At 39.4% G+C, this 20,916-nt stretch overlaps 1 long non-coding RNA gene across 1 annotated transcript; it reads left to right on the top strand.

Moving 5' to 3' along the window:
* The first annotated feature begins 146 nt into the window (after positions 1 to 146).
* Positions 147 to 1,998, top strand: LOC307152972. The gene is made up of 4 exons (XR_013820098.1): positions 147 to 282; positions 475 to 589; positions 1,061 to 1,318; positions 1,865 to 1,998. It is a non-coding gene; the product is annotated as an uncharacterized lncRNA (long non-coding RNA).
* The last annotated feature ends 18,918 nt before the right edge of the window (positions 1,999 to 20,916 follow it).

Here is a 20,916-nt window from a genome sequence, read left to right as displayed (position 1 = left end):
TAATTTAAAAGTGACCCATATGCAATTACACCATACACTTGGTGAAATAACCCAAAGTAGACATACTGACCTGTTCTTGAAACAGGAAGTTAAATTTATCTGGTGCTGTTTGTTACTTCCTTCTCGTTTAAGAATGTTTGGTGCCACAAAATTGGTACAGTGATGGAGTTACCTATTGGCCAAACTACAAAAATGATGAGAGAGTGAACGGGGCAGTGAAAAATTCTGAGGAACCTGGACCTGACTGGAAAAAATATGATGCCAGAGTTATTAAATCATGTGGTATGCTATTTTCTTTTTAAATAATCTAAATGGCTTTTGTAAGCAAATATCAAAGTATTTTGCCAATATGTTATATGGGAAGAAAATCCTTTTAATTATATTCTCATATTGTTCTGTTGTCTATAGTTCTTTTTTAACTCTATTAATTTGAAGGTCTACTGAAGTTTAACATGTAGGCTATTTATTTTTTAGATGACTACTTTGTGGCACAACAACTCTTGAAGAAAGCTCTAAATTGCAACACATCAGATCTACAGTCTGAAGAGGAAGAGGAGGAGATTCGGCCAAAAAGAAGGCCAAAGCCGATGTTAGTATACATATATTATCCTTTATATTTTACATGAACTTTTTGGCCTCTATATTTTCTCAAAAACATAATTTAGTGTTAGGATATGATGAACCCGACAACCACCACACGTAAAGCCAGCTGAAATAGAGTTAAATGGACAGTATGTTTTCTGGTTTCTCAGAGAAACCATTCTCAACCAATTACATTGATTTACAATTTAAGTTCTTAGGCCAGTGAAAATGTTTATGTAATTACATTTATGCATTTGGCAGACGTTTTTATCCAAAGCAACTTACATTGCATTTTAAGGTACACATTTACATTCTTATCAGTTCTTGCTTCCCCTGGGAATTGAACCCATGACCTTAGCATTGCAAGCGCCAACACTCTACTGTTTGAGCTACAGGAAGGCTTTACGTTTATTGTTATTATTAATAAGAGTAATTAATAAGATGTTTACTGCTTGTTTTTTTCCACCCTAATTTATAGTCATTTCTTGGGAGACTCTGATGAGAGCGAGGAGGAAGATGCTCATAAAAAGAGGCAAACTTTTAACACAACCATCAGCTCCTGTTATTGCACCACCACCTTTTATCCTAAGTAGCGGCACAGCTGCTCCACCTCCACCCATTTCTCTGCCTCACTGTTCACAGAGACCAGCAGAAGAGCAAACCCCTTCTGCAAGCAGGGTCTACAGACCTACCTGGCGGGGGGGAAGATGTGGATCAGACAGTATTGCCTGCTCTGGTGAGCAATACCTCATTAGATACAAGACTCAAATAGAGTTTATTTTGTCAGCTTTTTTATTTTTATGCATGCTTAGTCCTGTGTCAAATTTACTATTTAACTTTTATCATATGTAGTCAACCTTATCCTGTTTTTGTTTAGTTCTTTTTTTAGTCAACTAAACTTATGGGCATTCAAGTTTTATTCAAGGAAAACTTTTTTTTTTTTTTGTCACGCTGTATAATGGTTAAAATTATAATCACTTAATCATTTTAGTTGAGCTTCTGTTTGTGTTTGTGCCAAATTCTTTAGGGAGTCTATTAAAGTCTGTAGTTTTCTTATGTCTCATTAGAACTACAGAAACGCGACCCGATCTGGCAATCTTACATAGCGTGGTTATAGCAGATAAAGGACCGCAAAGCGGAGGCAGAAGTGCCTTTCACCCTGTTACGACTTGACATTATTTTAAGTTAAAAAAAGAATTATGTCTATCCTCTAAAAAACAACAACCTGGTAGCTTCAATGTGATTTCATGACATGTAATGAAAATCTGCTTATGTATTACAGGTGCTGTGAGAAAGAGCCATGTCTCTTGTGCCGCCACCGATGACGACATTACAAAACATGTAATCCGGTGGTTCAACCTGGCATCAGATAGGGGAAGCTCAAGGAGCCGGAGCCCCTGTCAGCAAACCTTGACCCAACAGTAGTGAAAAAAAATACTTTATCATTTTAGTGTAATGTTTTTCACTAAATAAAATGTTCTTGGTACAATTCATGGTTGATTTCATTTTTTTCTGTAATGTCTATTCAATGTTTACATGAATAAAACTATTTAAAAAATTAGTAAATACATTTATAGTCTGTAATAACCTATTTTGTTATTGTTAGTTGGCTAAAAATTATTCATGTTTAATGATTTCATGTTTTATTCAAAGGCACATACATTAATAACTATTTAAGCTTTTATAGAGCAGTCCAGTCTATCTAATGTTCGTCCACCATTAGATTTTAAATATATCTGTAGCTATAGTTTTGGCCAGATAATCAAGTGTGGGGAAAAAAGTGGCATTGTAGATGGAATTTTATGAACGGGTCCAAAACGGACCCGGGCCGGGCATATGACCGGGTCCAAAACGGACCCGGAGCGGATATGCGGCTCATTCGCGGATCCAAAGCGAAGCCGGGGCGGATGTACCCATTTATGTACGGATACGCAAAGGGACCGCAGCGGTGTCGGACCGGATCCACGAGCCGCCACCGCGGCGGATCCGGCGCGGTGTGCAAGTGGACGCAGTTTCGGATCCGCTTTCTGGATCCGTTCCGGAGTTCACTGTACCTCCACGGCGGATGCGTTTCGTAGTCAGTTTGCTGTCTGGGAAGGACACAATACTACCCCAAAGGCAATATATTATTATGACAAAAAGAATGAATGTGTCCGTCACACTTTCACTGCATATGAAAATGATCAAAAATCACAGTGTAAGTGTACTGAATAACAAAGATGATAACAAAACACTGTGGGCCCACACACACACACACCCACACACACAACAGTTAGTCCACACACACACCGTTGCAGGCCTGAGACGTTGCTGGGGTACGTAGTGGCCTTTGAAACAATAAACTGGCCGCTTCACTCTCCTGAGCGGGAAAACAATTATACACAAAGGATACCTGAATTCAGATGGTAACCATAAGTGACTCTGCTGCACTACGAGGAATCCCAGGAAATCTTCCTCCTTTGCGTTCGTTGTTGCGCGCCCGTTGAATACAGGCCCACGACTCCTCGGCCCAGAGTGACCGTTAGGTCTCCGCGATATCCTCCTCCGGTGCGCGGCTGCGCGTCCTCTGATGACGATGCAGAACGTCTATCGCGGCTGGCAAACTTCCGAGTCTCTCGTTAGAATTTCAACGACTAACAATTAACGGGAGGGTCTTCAGTACTTCACCAGTTCTCTTTACAATAACTATAAACACTGTCTGTATTGGCGATCTGTCCCATAAAAGAAAAGAAAAGGTGCCGCGATGTCGAGCAAACACACGGTGTGACTCAGTTACAAAACAAAACAACTCTTATTCCAAAACTTGTGTGTATTTACAGACGTTACAAGGCACAATAAGCGTTTTAAACAGATGAATTATCTAGATAACCACTTTTTGTTACCGCAATCTCTTCGTCTCTTTTCAATCGACCGCCTTGTCAATCTCCTCTCTCCTCTCTCCTTGAACAACCACTCGCGTTACATAAAACACCAGTGAGGGCGGGACTTACTTCACATAAACCTATAAAATAATGTAACACCTAACTTGTTTGTTAATGCCACGTTTTTCGCATGTGCATATCAATCAAACTTGAAATAGGAATGACGTTCTTAAAGGAACACACATCTTTATACATCACTGATTTGAAATGTATATTTCAATCACCTATTAGATCTGAATTAGAACCAAACAAAAGCAAATAAAGTTGAGATAACCCATAACCTGAAGAATTATATTCTACTGGGTTACATGCTCCCCCTTCTAAACATCTCATGACCCCATGAGATTACTTCTCAGCACTTTAATGGTGACTTTAGGCTCAGTATAAGGATTTATTTGAGTTCAACGAGCACACTGTGCCATAGGGTGACACCACATGGTGTTACAGAGTTTCGTTTCTGACTCTTCCCCACCCTCTACATTTATGACCATCCCTCTATGAATCAGAGTTAAAGGTCGGTTAGTGGGCTGGCCCAGATTATCATAGCTCAACTTGACTACAGGTCTTATGTCTCTTTTTGGGCGGGACTGAACTGTTTCTACTACCTCTTTAGTAGCATTACCTATTTCAAGCTCTCCCCCTTCTAAACCAGGATCTCCCATTGTCTCTGAACTCTGATCTGGAAGCTCCCCAGGGCCTTCTTCCATGAGTATCAGCTCTGCCATTTCTGCAAGGGGTCTATCCAAATCACCTCCACAGTTAACAGTTTCACCATCCACTGTAGAGTCCTCCCGTGTAACACACTCTGGCCTGTGCGGTTCCTCAACTCTATCCGAGTAGTAATACCACACTTCATCCTCTTCACTTTCAGAGTGGTTCCTCAATTCACTTCCTGTCAGGGCCACATTCCTTTCTCCCAATCCTCTTCTCCGTTTTCTCTCCACAGATCTTGTCCTTGTCTCCGGCGGAGCAGAAACTTCCGTTGGTTCTCCCAGATCTGCCAACCTCACCTGGTCCCCAACTGGTAAGAGATGGTCTCGGTGTAATGTTCTTACATTTCCCATGCCGGATTCAGGTTTCAGGCGATACACAGGTAAGTTCGTTAGCTTTTCCACCACCAGGTAAGGAACAGAATTCCACTTGTCTCCTAATTTGTTCTTTCCAGTCACGGCCAGATTTCTTATCAGCACACAATCTCCCACAGACAGACTTTGGTGTTTCACTCGCTTGTCGTACAACCGTTTGTTCCTTTGTTGACTTTTCTGGGCAGTTTCAGTGGCTAACTGATATGCTCTCTGTAACTCTGATTTCATTCTTTCCACATACTGTCGATGGCTACCGGCTTCCTTTCCATCAGGCGAAGTCCCAAAACACACATCCACCGGCAGACGAGCCTCTCTTCCAAACAGAAGATAATAGGGTGAAAACCCGGTTGCTTCGTTCTTAGTACAGTTGTAAGCGTGTACTAATCTGTTAATGTGTTGACTCCATCTGTTTTTCTCTGCAGGATTCAGTGTACCAAGCATGGAAAGAAGTGTTCGGTTGAACCTTTCTGGCTGTGGATCTCCTTGTGGATGATAGGGAGACGTTCTGGATTTTCGGATTCCCAGCATACTTAGTAGCTCTTTTATGAGACCACTCTCAAAATCTCCACCCTGATCTGAATGGATGCGAGAGGGTAAGCCATAGTGCACAAAGAATTTGTCACACAGTATTTTAGCCACAGTCAGAGCTTTCTGGTCTTTGCTGGTGAACGCTTGAGCATAGCGTGTGAAGTGGTCTGTTACGATTAGAACATTACCAATACCTTTTGAGTCAGGCTCAATTGACAGGAAGTCGATGCACACTAAGTCGAATGGGCCGCTGCTGGTTATGTGATTCAGTGGTGCAACTCTCTTGGGTAATGTTTTTCTCATTACACAACGGCCACAATCCTTAACATACTTCTCTATGTATGCAGACATTTTAGGCCAATAGAAGCGATCTTTCAGGAGTTCCGTAGTTTTCTCTACTCCCAAATGGCCAGAGTCGTCGTGCAAGGAGTGCAACACAGTAGACCAGTACTTTTCGGGTAAGACGAGTTGTATCTTTTCTCTACCACAGGAACTTTTGGTGACTCGGTATAAAAGTTGGCTCTTTATCTTTAACTTGTCTCCCTGCCGCTGTAACAGAGCAATGGTAGCATCAGAACTCCTAGCAGCTGTAAGTATTCTTCCTGACTCCACTTCTTGCTTTACTACACCAACTACGGGGTCATCCTCTTGAGCTTTCCTCAACTCTGCATTAGTCAGCTGTCCCATTTGACCAAGACCCAAAGTGGTGGGACAAGAGAATGCATCGGGAATACTCTGAGGTGAAGCACCTAAGTGATCCAGCAGTCTGGATGAGGACCCTTCACATTCAGCAACCACTGCTAACTGACAGATGGCTCTTACTCCTGACTTGGGTATTTCCTTCCATTCAGAGCAAGCAGTCGATTCACACGGGTAGCGAGACAATACATCCGCATCGATGTTGTGACTTCCTGGTTTGTATTGCAAGCTGAAGTTATATGTAGCTAATGCAGCCAACCAACGATGACCCGTCGCACTCAGTTTGGCACTTGACAACACATAGATGAGTGGATTGTTGTCGGTCTTCACCACAAACTGAGCTCCATATAGATAATCATGAAACTTGTCCACCACCGCCCACTTGAGTGCCAGGAACTCCAGCTGATGAATTTGGTAACGTTGCTCGGAAGCACTCAGTTTCCGGCTTGCGTAGGCTATGGGCCTCAGTCCTCCCGAATGCTCCTGATTCAAAACGGCACCCAGTCCACTCAGACTGGCGTCTACATGCAGTACATATGATTTGGCAGGATCAGCGAAAGCAAGTACTGGTGCATGTGTGAGACAGTAAATGATTTTATGGAAAGCTGTAGTGCAAGTGTCATCCCAACGCTCTCCAAATTGCTCAGATACTCTGAAGTATTTCTTGCCATCGATTTTCTTTCGGTTTTGCCCAGATGTTGGTGGGTAACCTTTGGTGAGCTCCGTCAACGGCCTTACAATGGCGGAGTAATCCTTTATGAATCGCCGATAAAATCCACAAAACCCCAGGAACGACCTTAACATCTTTAGGTCAGTGGGCATTTTCCAGCGTGTTACGGCTTCAATCTTGGCTGGGTCTGGTGATACGCCAGCAGCTGACACAATGTGACCCACATACCGTACTTGAGGCTGGCAAAACTGGCACTTGTCAATCGACACTTTCAGGCCACACTCTCTCAGACGGTCCAGGACTTTTAGCAGCCTCTCTTCATGTTCTTCAAGGGTGCGTCCGAACACGATGATGTCATCGAGGTAGACTATTACTTCGAGGAGGTGCATGTCGCCAACCGCTTTCTCCATTAGCCGCTGGAAAGTGGCTGGAGCTCCAGTAATACCCTGAGGCATCCGTTCAAACTGGAAGAATCCCAGGGGACAGATAAACGCTGTCTTCTCTTTATCTTCCTCTTCCATGGCTATTTGATAGTATCCACTGCGGAGGTCCAGTACGGAAAACCATTTACTGCCAGCCAAACTGTCTAGAGCATCGTCGATCCTGGGAGTGGTGTACTGATCAGGGATGGTACGAGCATTTAGAGTTCGATAGTCGATGCACATTCTGATTGCCCCACTCTTCTTTCGTGCTACTACAATGGGCGATGCATATGGACTCCTTGACTCTTTAATTATTCCCGCTGCTAACAATTCTTTGATGTGACATCGTACATCCTCGATGTCCGCAGGAGCGATGCGTCTGGATCGTTCTCTGAATGGTTTGGTGTCTTTCAGTCTGATAGTATGTTCAACCCCACGAGCTAATCCAACATCCCATTCCTCGGTGGAAAATACATCACCTCTGGTGGACAACTTTTGACGCAGTCTCTGTTCCCAGGCCACAGGAATGGACGACTCACCAAAATTAAACAAACTCGGGTCTATTGCTTCGGAGCTCTGTTCTCCAGAACTTGAGGTGAGTGTGTCAGTTGGATATACATTGGCAATTACTGTTCCTGCAGGAATGGAGATATTTTTGGATGTTTCATTATGGACCAGCACTTGTATGTTTTGTCCATCTACCGCGGATGATGGGAGTACCACTGGGGTTATAAAGGTTCCAGCTGGAAGACTAGAGTCCTCGGCAGTGTCTACCACAAAGATCTCTTTTCTTAAAGGCTTGTCAGTCTCCAGTTTACAGACAGCACACACGTCTCCCCTTGGTGGAACTAAGCAATCACCAGGTCCTATCCATCGGACTTTTCCTTCAGGTGAATCAGGAAGAGGTTCAGACTTTTGCTGCTGTGGCAGATGGATTGCAGGGTGTCGAGTCTGGATTCTCAAAGCACGTGCAACACTGGATCCTTCTGTATCCTGGCTGAGAGCAGCAAGGCGTGTGAAGAAACTGGCATTGGTACCAATAATGACTGGCAGCTGGGAAGGACCTTGGGGTTCAGGACATACAAGAGCCAGGATGGAGAGTGGCTCCTCCACACCAGTGACAGCGGCGGGAAAGGTGACATCCACTATGATATAGCCCTTATAAGGGTAACTGGAAGAACTGAGGCCCCATATTGATAATCCAGTCAAGGGGTGAATGGGCACATCAGGCAGGTTTTTGGAGTACCAGCTTTCAAACACAATTGTCACTTGTGATCCGCTGTCTAACAGTGCTTGACATACACGATCATTAAGCTTCACCTTTACATTGGATGCCGGTCCTACTAGTCCTTTAGGAAGATGGCTGGATTCATGGATGGTGGTCTGGCTCTTTTTGGAGAAACAGGCTTGGTTTTGAGTAGTTCTATTGTCAGCTGTCTCGTGCTTCCCACCCTTTGCCTGCCGCAAAGAACGAATCAGCTTCTGAATCACTTGATCCGAATTTGGTGGAGCTTGACACTTTGTGGCAATATGGCCATCTTCTCCACACTTGTAGCAGAAGTAGTCATCTCTTGTTCGGGCTGACTGATATCTTAACGCTGCGGGAGCAGACTGGCATGGTTTTGGCCGCTGCTCTAGCACAGGAGGTGAGTATTGAGTAGAGCTGACACTCAGAACTGCCAACTGCTGCTGTAGGTGCTGGACCTGTTTCTTTAACTCTTGTACTTCTGAATCATCAGTTTTTTCAGTTGTTTTCTTGAGTGGTTTTTCTTTGGTTTTAATCACTAATGATGAAGTAGAAACATCTTGGCCCTCAACCCCGCTTATTTGGGTTCTCAATTCTTGAAGCTCGGCCTTGAGTTCCTGGATAACAGACACGCTGGCTCTTTCATCTTCGTGGAATAGTATGGCCTTCGCTTTCGCGGACATTCTATGGCGAGCTGCTTCACTCTCCTCTGCCTCACGTATTTCCTTCAGCAGACTCAGAAAAGAAGGTGGGTGATTTTTTCTCTCTCTCAGCCTCAGTTGGAGCAACATCATGTCAGAATTCACAGCCCCTCTAATCAGCTGTTCCACTCGTACTTTATCGACCATACTGAGGGTCAGTCCGTCTCGTTCCACGACTTTGCTGAGGGTCTTCTCCATCCTTCTCAGGAATTCAGATAAAGCCTCCCCGGTGCCCTGGCGCATAAGACGAAACTTGAAGTATAAATCCTCACCAGACTCAGATGATCCAAAGGTGCTCTCCAACGCTTCCAGATACTGTGAGGCACTAGCTTCAGGATCAGAGAATCTGACAGCTCTTACAATATCCATTGCAGGTCCCTTGAGGCTTTCCACAATTCTGCGTCGTTTTTCTTTTTCGGAGCAGTCACACTCAGTTATCAGCAGCCTGGCTTGATCAATCCAATTTTCCATATTCTCCTCACCCATGGGGGTTGGAACTACGGCTGAAAATGTGCGCAGGCGTCGGTATGTGTTGTTGTCACTCGAGTGCTTTACTGTCTTTTCCAGGACCTCACCCATGGCGCGAATAATTGACTCGGGGGAACTGTCAGTGGCACTGTGTGGAGAAATCAAAGCTTGTACCTCGCTGAGAGACTTTCCTTCTTCCATCAGGAACTTTGCAAACTTTTCTATAAACCCTGCAGAAGCTGTGTCAGATGCAGATTCTGTGGTCTGGATTACTATGACTGACCAGGGCTCTTCCTTTTCTCCCCTTGACACTTCAGGAGGTATGCACTTTGGGTCAATGGCTTGTCGACACTCACACAACACCAGCAGATAATGTGAAGTGGGTCCTTCTCTCGTGTCTCGTACTCGAACTCTTCCTAGAGCTTTTACTGCTTCCATCACCTCTTCCATTTCGGCCACTTCTGTGTGAACAGGTACGTTTACCAGCATAAGAGCATGAGTCTCATCAATGTTAACATCTTTGCACCAGTTGGCCAACTCTGCTTGGAGACTGGGGTCTTTTGTTAGAGCCATGACAACACTTTATGCACTATTCAATTAATTATGATGTAATTACAGGGGTGAGTTGAGCTTAATTTCTTTCTTTTTTTTTTCTTCTTCTTTCAGCAAACTATTTTGTGACTTGCAGAGGGAGATCCCGGACGAGCCCCCACGTTATGTAGCGCCCCCTACTTGCCTTTCCTGTAATTAAGTAGGATCAGCAGCGCTCCAGATTCAGTAACTATATACCTACAGATGTTGAAGTTAGGCCCCTCTGACGTCACTAGCTGAATTAATTCTCTTGTAGAAAATTATAATATTTATCTATACTCAATTGTGCTTAAATGTACTGCTATAACCTCTCTTGAAAGAATAAAAGTCTTTGAAAGTGACAAAATGTAGCCAAATTTAATTTGTATAAAATAAAAATAAATAAAGTTAATATAACAAATAAACAATGTGTGAGTAATTCACAGTTAACTATTAGCTCAAATCACAAGGACACAATACTACCCCAAAGGCAATATATTATTATGACAAAAAGAATGAATGTGTCCGTCACACTTTCACTGCATATGAAAATGATCAAAAATCACAGTGTAAGTGTACTGAATAACAAAGATGATAACAAAACACTGTGGGCCCACACACACACACACACCCACACACACAACAGTTAGCCCACACACACACCGTTGCAGGCCTGAGACGTTGCTGGGGTACGTAGTGGCCTTTGAAACAATAAACTGGCCGCTTCACTCTCCTGAGCGGGAAAACAATTATACACAAAGGATACCTGAATTCAGATGGTAACCATAAGTGACTCTGCTGCACTACGAGGAATCCCAGGAAATCTTCCTCCTTTGCGTTCGTTGTTGCGCGCCCGTTGAATACAGGCCCACGACTCCTCGGCCCAGAGTGACCGTTAGGTCTCCGCGATATCCTCCTCCGGTGCGCGGCTGCGCGTCCTCTGATGACGATGCAGAACGTCTATCGCGGCTGGCAAACTTCCGAGTCTCTCGTTAGAATTTCAACGACTAACAATTAACGGGAGGGTCTTCAGTACTTCACCAGTTCTCTTTACAATAACTATAAACACTGTCTGTATTGGCGATCTGTCCCATAAAAGAAAAGAAAAGGTGCCGCGATGTCGAGCAAACACACGGTGTGACTCAGTTACAAAACAAAACAACTCTTATTCCAAAACTTGTGTGTATTTACAGACGTTACAAGGCACAATAAGCGTTTTAAACAGATGAATTATCTAGATAACCACTTTTTGTTACCGCAATCTCTTCGTCTCTTTTCAATCGACCGCCTTGTCAATCTCCTCTCTCCTCTCTCCTTGAACAACCACTCGCGTTACATAAAACACCAGTGAGGGCGGGACTTACTTCACATAAACCAATAAAATAATGTAACACCTAACTTGTTTGTTAATGCCACGTTTTTCGCATGTGCATATCAATCAAACTTGAAATAGGAATGACGTTCTTAAAGGAACACACATCTTTATACATCACTGATTTGAAATGTATATTTCAATCACCTATTAGATCTGAATTAGAACCAAACAAAAGCAAATAAAGTTGAGATAACCCATAACCTGAAGAATTATATTCTACTGGGTTACATTTATTTAAGAAATTCATAATAAATAATAATAAAGAAAGATACCCTGTTGAAATATGTGAGGTGTGTGGTTTATATAAACTGCAAAATTAAAGTATAAATCAAAATTATTGTGACCGATGTGAAGGGGGAGGAGTCGAGGAGAATTGATACGTGCCTCACGTTTTAGTCGATAAAACTCTTCCGCATAGGATGCACCTGTGTATCCTCGCTCATGACTCCTCAGGAAGCCTCCTCACTCCTCGATCCTCGACTCCTCGCGGTGCAATTAGAGAATTGAGATGTCCTTCAAGATGGCTGAGCTCGATCGGTTTCCGGGTCATAGGATGGAGGACGGAGGAGAGAGGAGACGAGGAGGGATATTGAGAAGCACCCTGGGAGTTAGTCAGCAGAAAGCCATATGATGGACATCAAGGAGCCCCATCCTTCATCTTCATAGAGAGGTTCAATAACCAAAGAAAAACCTAATCATAAATTTGTAAATAGTTTGATATATATATAATATTTGATATAGTGGCCTTTTTTGGGAAGCGCCTAGACATAAACTTAGATAAACCTGTGTAAAACACTCATTAACTAAGGTATTATTATCAACTTTTAAATTTGGCTTGGTAAGGCTTCATGCTGTGGTCCCACTGTGTTTTCCAGCTAATACCTCCCAGCTATATTTATCTGCAGGCATCTGTTTACAAAAAAAAAAAAAAAATCCCCCTTTTTTAGTGTGTTCAAAGTTCTATTACTCAATACTAGTAAGACTTGCAGTGATTTTGACAGTTTAGGAACAAACCTCAAAGTGTCCCTTTTCAAAAGAGACCAACACCATGCATATACACTACAGTACTCCAAATGGTTCAAGAACAGCATCCAATTTATTTTGGGTATGCCTTTTAGGCGTTTTAGGGCAAATGTTGCAGGAATTCTAAGTTACACACCCAATGGCCCGCAGGCGGGTCGTCGAAGATTGCACATGTGTTTACGTGCTCTACTATGTACTGTAAGAACGAGCCTATGATTGAGTCTGGAAGTAAAGCAAAATAACAGAAAATTTTGAAATTGCCATGTCTGTAATTTATATCAAAACATCTAGCGTTAATTCGATCTCAAACAGTTTCATTAAAATAAGTTATTACCCCACCACATGCGTGACGTCATTAACCAACATGGTTGAACGACCACTTTGCGACAACATGGTTTCGGGAAACAGTCATGACTAGCAAGTTGATTTCACCAACGATGCATCGTACTATGATCTACAACGGGCGAGACAGTTGTTGTCTGTTATTGTCCATTTCTTTGGTCAAAAATAAATAACAACAAAAATAAAGAAGGAAAAGAAGCGACTATTTCATTCACTTTACAATACAAATGCTGCATCCAAATTCGCCTTCTTATACTATGCCTTAAAAGTATGTACTGTTTTGTGAAGAAAAACAAACAAAAGAGAATACTTTTGAGATACTTTTTAGATACTTTTATAAAAATATTATAAAAAGTATATAAAAGTAGATACTTTTAATCATCTTGTCACAGTTAAAATCCTCCACATTCAATTTAATTTAAAGGAGAAGTTCACTTTAAAAAAAAACTTTTGCTGATAATTCACTCACCCCCATGTCATCCAAGATGTCCATGTCTTTCTTTCTTCAGTCGAAAAGAAATTAAGGTTTTTGATGAAAACATTCCAGGATTTTTCCCCATATTATGGATTCCAATGGGACCCAAATGGTTCAAGGTCCAAATGACAGTTTCAGTGCAGCTGCAAAGGGCTTTAAACGATACCAGACGATGAATAAGGGTCTTATCTAGCGAAACGATCGGTCATTTCAAAAATAAATAAAAAAGTTTAAGTTTTACAAGCACAAATGTTCGCCTTGCTCTGTTCTGTGATGCGCGTTCGTGACGTCACGTAATACGCAATTACAATAACTTCTCCTTTAATTTGCTACTGTATCAAACAGAAATGTAGTAGCACATTGGTCTTTCATGTGAAGAACAATCTAATAAACTATCTAAATAAAAATAAATAAATATCTAATATTTTTTTATAATGGATATTATGTTCTTTTTTGACATGTCAATATAAATATATTATGCGCCCTCTAGTGTGTGAAAGAATATTACATGCATCCAAAAATGGCCCCTATCACCAGCGCTGGGAGGCAATAAACAATTATATTACTAAATAATTCGAGTCACTCACAATCATAAATTCATTAATCCCAAATATGTAATATCTTCAACACAATATAACTGAATAGGCTGTAACCGAAATGCATTGCCATTTTACATATTGCATTTCAAATTGAATATTGCTACTCATATGCTTCCATATATACAGAGCTTGAGATGAACACCCGCCAAATGCGTGTGGATTTCAGCAGTGCCGTGTAACACAGTCACTCCTACTAGTCACTTTGGCGGGTTGAATTTTATATATCATATACACATTTTTCAATTGTAGTCTTTTACAAAGGTGTCTGAAAAAATAAACTAAGTGCTATATAGTGTTGTCAATTTTTTTTATTTTTTTTTGACAAATATCGATACTGAAATATCTGAAACGCTTTCCAATTCTAATGTCCTGCAGAATACAGATACACTATATCAGCTGTGCTTTCTCGCTCTCTCACCTCTCCAACAGCAAGTTGACACACAAACCCGCTTACCCGCTTACGCTTACTCACTCATTTCATTTGCTCCGGATGAATATTGTTGGTGTTACAGGGCTTGAATTTCGCTGTGGGATTGTACGTATTGCGCATAATTTTACTCATTTCCGCAGATTTTGTGCTCACACCCAAAGTGCCTCGATCGAATTCTCTCTCACCAACCTACGGCACTAGGTGGAAATATTTGCGTATGCAGAGAAAGAAGGTGTGGCTTCAGTTGTCGTAGTAGTGTTGTTGCCGCCATGTCATTAGATGCAAAAGCACTTTATTTGCCCTTCCAAAAGAGGAAGCAATTAGGAATCAGTGATTAAGATTTATTTACAACACTGCTCCAGAACAGTAGGGGAGCGCGGGGCACAACCTAACGCGGGGTTAGTTGTAACACGCTTGTTTTAAATACTTCCGCACATGCTTGGATGACGGAACTTTGTTTATTTACTAGTTGCCATATCAACACTATATAGAAAAAAAAAATCCGCCAAAATTATTTTCTTTTTGGAAGATATCCATAGACATTTATTAAACCATAGCAAAAGTAAATTTCTTACTTAAGTTAATTTTTCATCTCTATTTTTTGTGTTTATTTTAAAATAAGACAAATCTGATATTATTTTAATCTCCAAGATGTTATTTAACAGTTGAGATAGTTCTTTAATGCTTCGCTAACTAGCAGAAGACACTAGCAGGGTTTAAATCGCAGTTGTGCAGGCGGGGGCATGTTGTAACACTGCGTTACAATGTGCCCCTATTAGAAATATGCTATTATATTCTATACTTTTATTAATTTTATTGAGAAAACGTGAGGAAAAGGTGAATAAAGACTGAGAGTCAATGTCCAGAAATGACTAATTATTTATTTGTTTTGAACTATGTTGTATAGCTGTGTTTTCATGTGTTCCTAGTCAAAACTCAAAAATGAGTTTCTATTTAATTATTAAAAATTGCCATTATTTTATATGAAAAAGTTTTTTAATTGTATTTTATTTAGAAAATATTTTAGTTTGTTTTGTATATTTTTTTTATTAGATCAGATAACATTTTAAGCTGCCATATGTCATGTTACAATGTGCCCCACACATGTTACAATGTACCCCACCTATGGGGCATGTTGTCACATTTCACTTCCATTCTTTCGGGCTAAATCAAGAAAAAAGTATACTGTATTAATAAAATAAAAACACATAATTGTACTAGACATGTGGGAAATTAATGTGGGGAAAAAATAAATACTCTGAACCATAAGTAGATTTGCACAAACTGAGAAAGTCAAAAAGCGTTAGGTTGTGCCCCGCTCTCCCCTACAGCTGGTTTGCCAACCGCCAAAAAACGCTTAAGAAGAAGAAGAAGAACAGTACAGCACAAATTGCTGTGTGTGTGTGTAGCATATTTGACAGCAAACAGTTTCCTGAACCTGGGAGGGTACAAGGCCGGCTGTGCACAAAGGCTTAGTATTTCAAAAAAAAAAAAAGGGGGTAATTCCAGCTTTGCTAGGGCAATCTGGCACTTCTGAATCAGAGCCTGTAAGTATGCTTCATTATTTGTTAAAGTATTTGCTATTGACTGTTCAAATGCAGAGTTTTGTGCAGTGTAGAGTAACGCATATTGTTTGTCGTTCTTACAATTGATGTTTAAAAACCTCTGTCCTCTATGGAATTAATTTTGTTCCAATAATAATGAACGTAACTTTTCAAGAAACTAATTAAAATATAAATTGAAACTGAATAAAATATCTTTAAAACTGAAAAAGAATAAATCGCAGGCAAATTTTTTGACTTCGTTTTTAATACACTGCATGTTTTGCTAACTATTTCTCATATTGCGTTCGCTGATCTGAACTTACAAATGCGCTTCCAGAGTTTTCATTTACGCTTCTGAAGTTTTCGTTTGCTGTTCTGACACATTTCTCTCGTGGGGGCGGGGCTAGTAGCAGTGTTTTTATTGACAGCTTCTTCACCAGAGGGTTGTTCCATAAAAGACGCTTAGAAAAGCGGGGATTAAACTCCAAAACCGGACTTGAATGAGCCTAACAAATGAGTTGGGGCTAAAGTGGTTCCATAAAAGGTAATTGAAGCTCACGCAATCTCACTAATTTGATCCAGGTTTATCTAGTCTAGATAATTGCGTGTGCACGCGTTTCTTAAGCAGCCCTAGAGGTCGATCGTGGATCAAATCGATCCATCATCAAACAGCGTATATTTTGTGCTGTTTTATGCGTTTGTGACATGTTTTTCCCCCCCTCAGATCAAAACTGACATTTTACAGTTATATTCTCCATCTGTAAATGTTCGAAAGTCATGCAAATGTATCCATTTTGCTGCTAATTTTCATATTGAACGAGCGCTGCTGCGCGCATGCGCGCCAAATGAGCGCAATAATCCTGACTAAAATATACATTTTGCTTGGAAAATTAATATGCGATATTTTATAACACTAGAAATATCTTCTAATTATAATAATTTATCTTTAGGATGTTGGATAAGTTGCACTGAACTTCTAGCGAACAGAAGTACTTCAGTGAAGTAGCCTATAATTCAGGGAAGATTTTTTTTAAGAAACTAAATATATAGAGATACAAAATATAGTTTTGGGTATAGGACCTATGCTACTTAATAAAGATGATGTATACTTATTTAGAATGCTGAGAATTACAGCTTTTAATGCAATATTTTTTTGGAGAAAGCAAGAATCCCCAGTTTTAAATGAGTAGATTTAGTTTCTAAAGTACATTATGGAGAGGATAACATTAAATTAAGAGCAAATGTATACATTTTGAAAAGATATGTGCAACTCTAAAATAAAAAATATTCCATAAAATAAAGGAATATATATTAGCCTACATTAACTACATTTTTATATAACCCTCCCTCCCTTTTATTTCTAGTTATTTGTTATTTTATTTATTTACTTATTTAATATTGAATATTGAATATTTGATATTCAAATAATATTACTTGAATAACTATTAGGAATTATGTGTCATTATAAGAGTTTGATATAAATATGTTAATGTTAAATTTTTATTACTATTTATTTATTGTTTTTTGTCTTTTCCCCCTTAAATCATATGTAAAAGTGTCTAACTATGTACTTTTTGGTTATTGTTCTAATCATGTGTGTTTTTAGGCTATGTGTTGGTGGGTATTATCACAAAAGAAAAAAAGTAGAAGGAAAAATAAGGAATATTTATTGGGGGAAAATATGATGTCTTTAAAGGAACTGTCAATTTGTATAATTGTGTTAAATGTGTTTGAATTGAAAGACATAATAAAGTACATTATATATATATATATACTAAAATATTTGTTATTTGGACATTAGATGTGCCTTATTTAGAATTTTAAACCTGTGTGTATATTTTTATGATAGCAATAACTGTAAAGGGACTATTGTAATGGGGTAAATCAAATGTAGGCTAATACTGTCAATTACTAAGCTCAGATTCATCTTACCAGTTAAAATTTATACTCTGCTTTTGTAATTATTTATTTTTAATTTTGTGTAACCAGGTTATTTTTAATAACCTGTAGTATATATATATATTGTATTTAGGCCTATCTATCTATCTATCTATCTATATATAGGTCTATATTGTCTAATTTATCATTGTAGCCTTATTTAAGTTGATTTTCTGTATACTGTGTATTTATTTTTGGACTAATAGTGGTTAATAAAGTCCAATAATGGTATGAGAGAGTGTCAGTGGTAATATCATTGTGTTCTTGTTGGTCAGTGTTAGAGGATCTGTGTAACAACTGAGGCTTAGCCTGACAGTTAGCCTGCCCTGGACCAGGCTAGTTTCCCAGCATAAGTTGCCAGGGTAACTATATAGGCTAGTTATTTGTTATTTTATGTATTTACTTATTTAATATTGAATATTTGATATTCAAATAATATTACTTGTATAACTATTAGGAATTATGTGTCATTATAAGAGTTTGATATAAATATGTGAATGTTAAATTTGTATTAATATTTATTGTCTTTTTGTTTTTTGTCTTTTCCGCCTTAAATCATATGTAAAAGTGTCTAACTATGTACTTTTTGGTTATTGTTCTAATCATGTGTGTTGGTGGGTATTATCACAAAAGAAAAAAAGTAGAAGGAAAAATAAGGAATATTTATTGGGGGAAAATATGATGTCTTTAAAGGAACTGTCCATTTGTATAATTGTGTTAAATGTATTTGAATTGAAAGACATAATAAAGTACATAATAAAAAAATAAAAAAAATACAATATATATATATACATATATATATATATATATATATGTTATTTGGACATTAGATGTGCCTTATTTAGAATTTTAAACCTGTGTGTATATTTTTATGATAGCAATAACTGTAAAGGGACTATTGTAATGGGGTAAATCAAATGTAGGCTAATATACTGTCAATTTCTAAGCTCAGATTCATCTTACCAGTTAAAATTTATACTGTGCTTTTGTAATTATTTATTTTTAATTTTGTGATTTTAACTTCTGCTTTAAAAAGCTTTTTTTTAGATTGTGTTCTAATGTTCTTCTAATAATCATAAACATGTACTACAACTGCCAAACAAAACCAGAGAGAAATGTCTTCATAAATCTTTAAAACAATCTAATTAAATCTTGGGCACAAAACATTCAGCCAGTAAAAAAAGAAAACCTGTAGTATATATATTGTATTTAGGCCTATCTATCTATCTATCTATCTATCTATCTATCTATCTATCTATCTATCTATCTATCTATCTATCTATCTATCTATCTATCTATCTATATATGATAAACAATGATAAATTAGACAATTTATATATATATATAAATTGTCTAATTTATCATTGTAGCCTTATTTAAGTTGATTTTCTGTATAGGCCTACTGTGTATTTATTTTTGGACTAATAGTGGTTAATAAGAGCCGGTTGTTATAGTGAATAACAACCCCGACAGGCTGAACGGGATCCCGACGCGAAGCGGAGGGATCTTGAATCAGCCTGAAGGGGTTGTTATTCACTATAACAACCGGCTCACTATACATTATCCCGCTTATTACATGGCTACCTACAAAATAAATAAATAATTTGACACAAATTATTTATTCAAAAAGGAGTTTATTGATTTAAAAACGATTGTATTGCTTCCGCCAAAGAAAATAGTCCATTCCGCGTCCATAGCAACGCGCTGTTTTTCATGGCAACGGTCTGTTATACTTCGCAGCGGTCTGTTATAAAGAAATAACAGACCGCATTCTACATTGGAATTCAGCCAAGCCATGTAATAAAGTCCAATAATGGTATGAGAGAGTGTCAGTGGTAATATCATTGTGTTCTTGTCGGTCAGTGTTAGAGGATCTGTGTAACAGCTGAGGCTTAGCTTGACAGTTAGCCTGCCCTGGACCAGGCTAGTTTCCCAGCATAAGTTGTCAGGGTAACTGAGTTTGAACTATTTTAAGTTTGATTTATGAAACCGAATCTACCAAAAATAAGCCTGACTAACCGAAATAAGCCTGGTTTATACTCTAATCTTGGTTTATGGAACAGCCCCCAGTGCTTGAAGTGGGGGGGAAAAGGTGCCGGTACTCTCTTGCCTTACTCTCACTGCCTTCACCCAGGGCCGGATTAACAATTTCCTGTGCCCTGGACAACCAGACTCAAGGCCCCCCGTAGTTAGGGGGGTTCGGGGGCATGCTCCCCCGAGAAAATTTGGATTTCTCTGATCTACATATGTGCAATTTAGGACTTTTGAAGGCCAAAAAATTATAAGAAATAGGCTCTCTTTAAAACCTTGTCATTAGATTATTTGTCAATACCTGCTCTCTCCTCATCTTCATATTTCTTTTTCTCTCAGTCTTCTTATCCTGGTCTATTTCTTCCCCTCCTAAAGCTGAACGTAGTCTTTTCATTTTCGTCTGTGTCAGTGACGAAAGTAAACATAGGCTCAACTGATATTTATACGTTTTATGAATCATTTTCTAAGACAAGTTAATTCACTCAAGGCTACCAGGAAAGCTGCCTAAGTCAGTATTGCCATTAGGAACCTTCTGCAAGCTTTGGAATTTGAAAACGTCTGTTTTTAAATGTTAATAGTAATTTTAAATAATACAAATTATATATAATGTCATATTCTGTGTTAATTTTGACCACGAACCACGCGCTGTCACTTTAATTCAGCGCGTGCAGCACAGCGAAAATAGACTCGGTGTAGAAACGATCGTTGGACTGCTGTATATGCACCGCTCCTGGAACGCATTGCCGGACCACATCCGCGTGCAGTGTGAAAGCTCTAACCTGTTAATATGGGTGCGGGAAAAAAATAAGCTCCGCATACGCAAACGGAGTATATGTGAAATGGGCGTGACACTGACGCTTTTTTTGTCAGTGGTAGAGTACCGGCTACATGCGAGAAGTAGCGGTATGCAAGAAAACAGGTACGCTTTGGAGTAAAATGCAGAAGTGCCGGTACTGCGTACCGGTGAGTACCGCCCCACTTCGAGCACTGAGTTTGAACTATTTTAAGTTTGCTTTATGAAACAGAATCCACCGACAATAAGTCTGACTAACCGAAATAAGCCTGGCTTATACTCTAATCTTGTTTTATGGAACAGCCCCCAGGTATATCACACATTTCAAACTGGTGTATTTTGTACTAGTGGTAATTCGGCATTTTTGGGTTTATATGATAAACAGGTTTGAAAGTGGGTAGGTTTAGTAATATCTCTATATATTTCTGATTTTAAATGTGGAACGAAACCCTATTTCTAGGCCTCTTTTAGGCT

The sequence above is a fragment of the Squalius cephalus genome, assembly GCF_949319135.1.
Source record: "Squalius cephalus genome assembly, chromosome: 24".
NCBI classification, from domain to species: domain Eukaryota; kingdom Metazoa; phylum Chordata; class Actinopteri; order Cypriniformes; family Leuciscidae; genus Squalius; species Squalius cephalus.
Note: the sequence above shows the minus strand (reverse complement) of the source record. Positions and strands in the feature narration are given on the sequence as shown.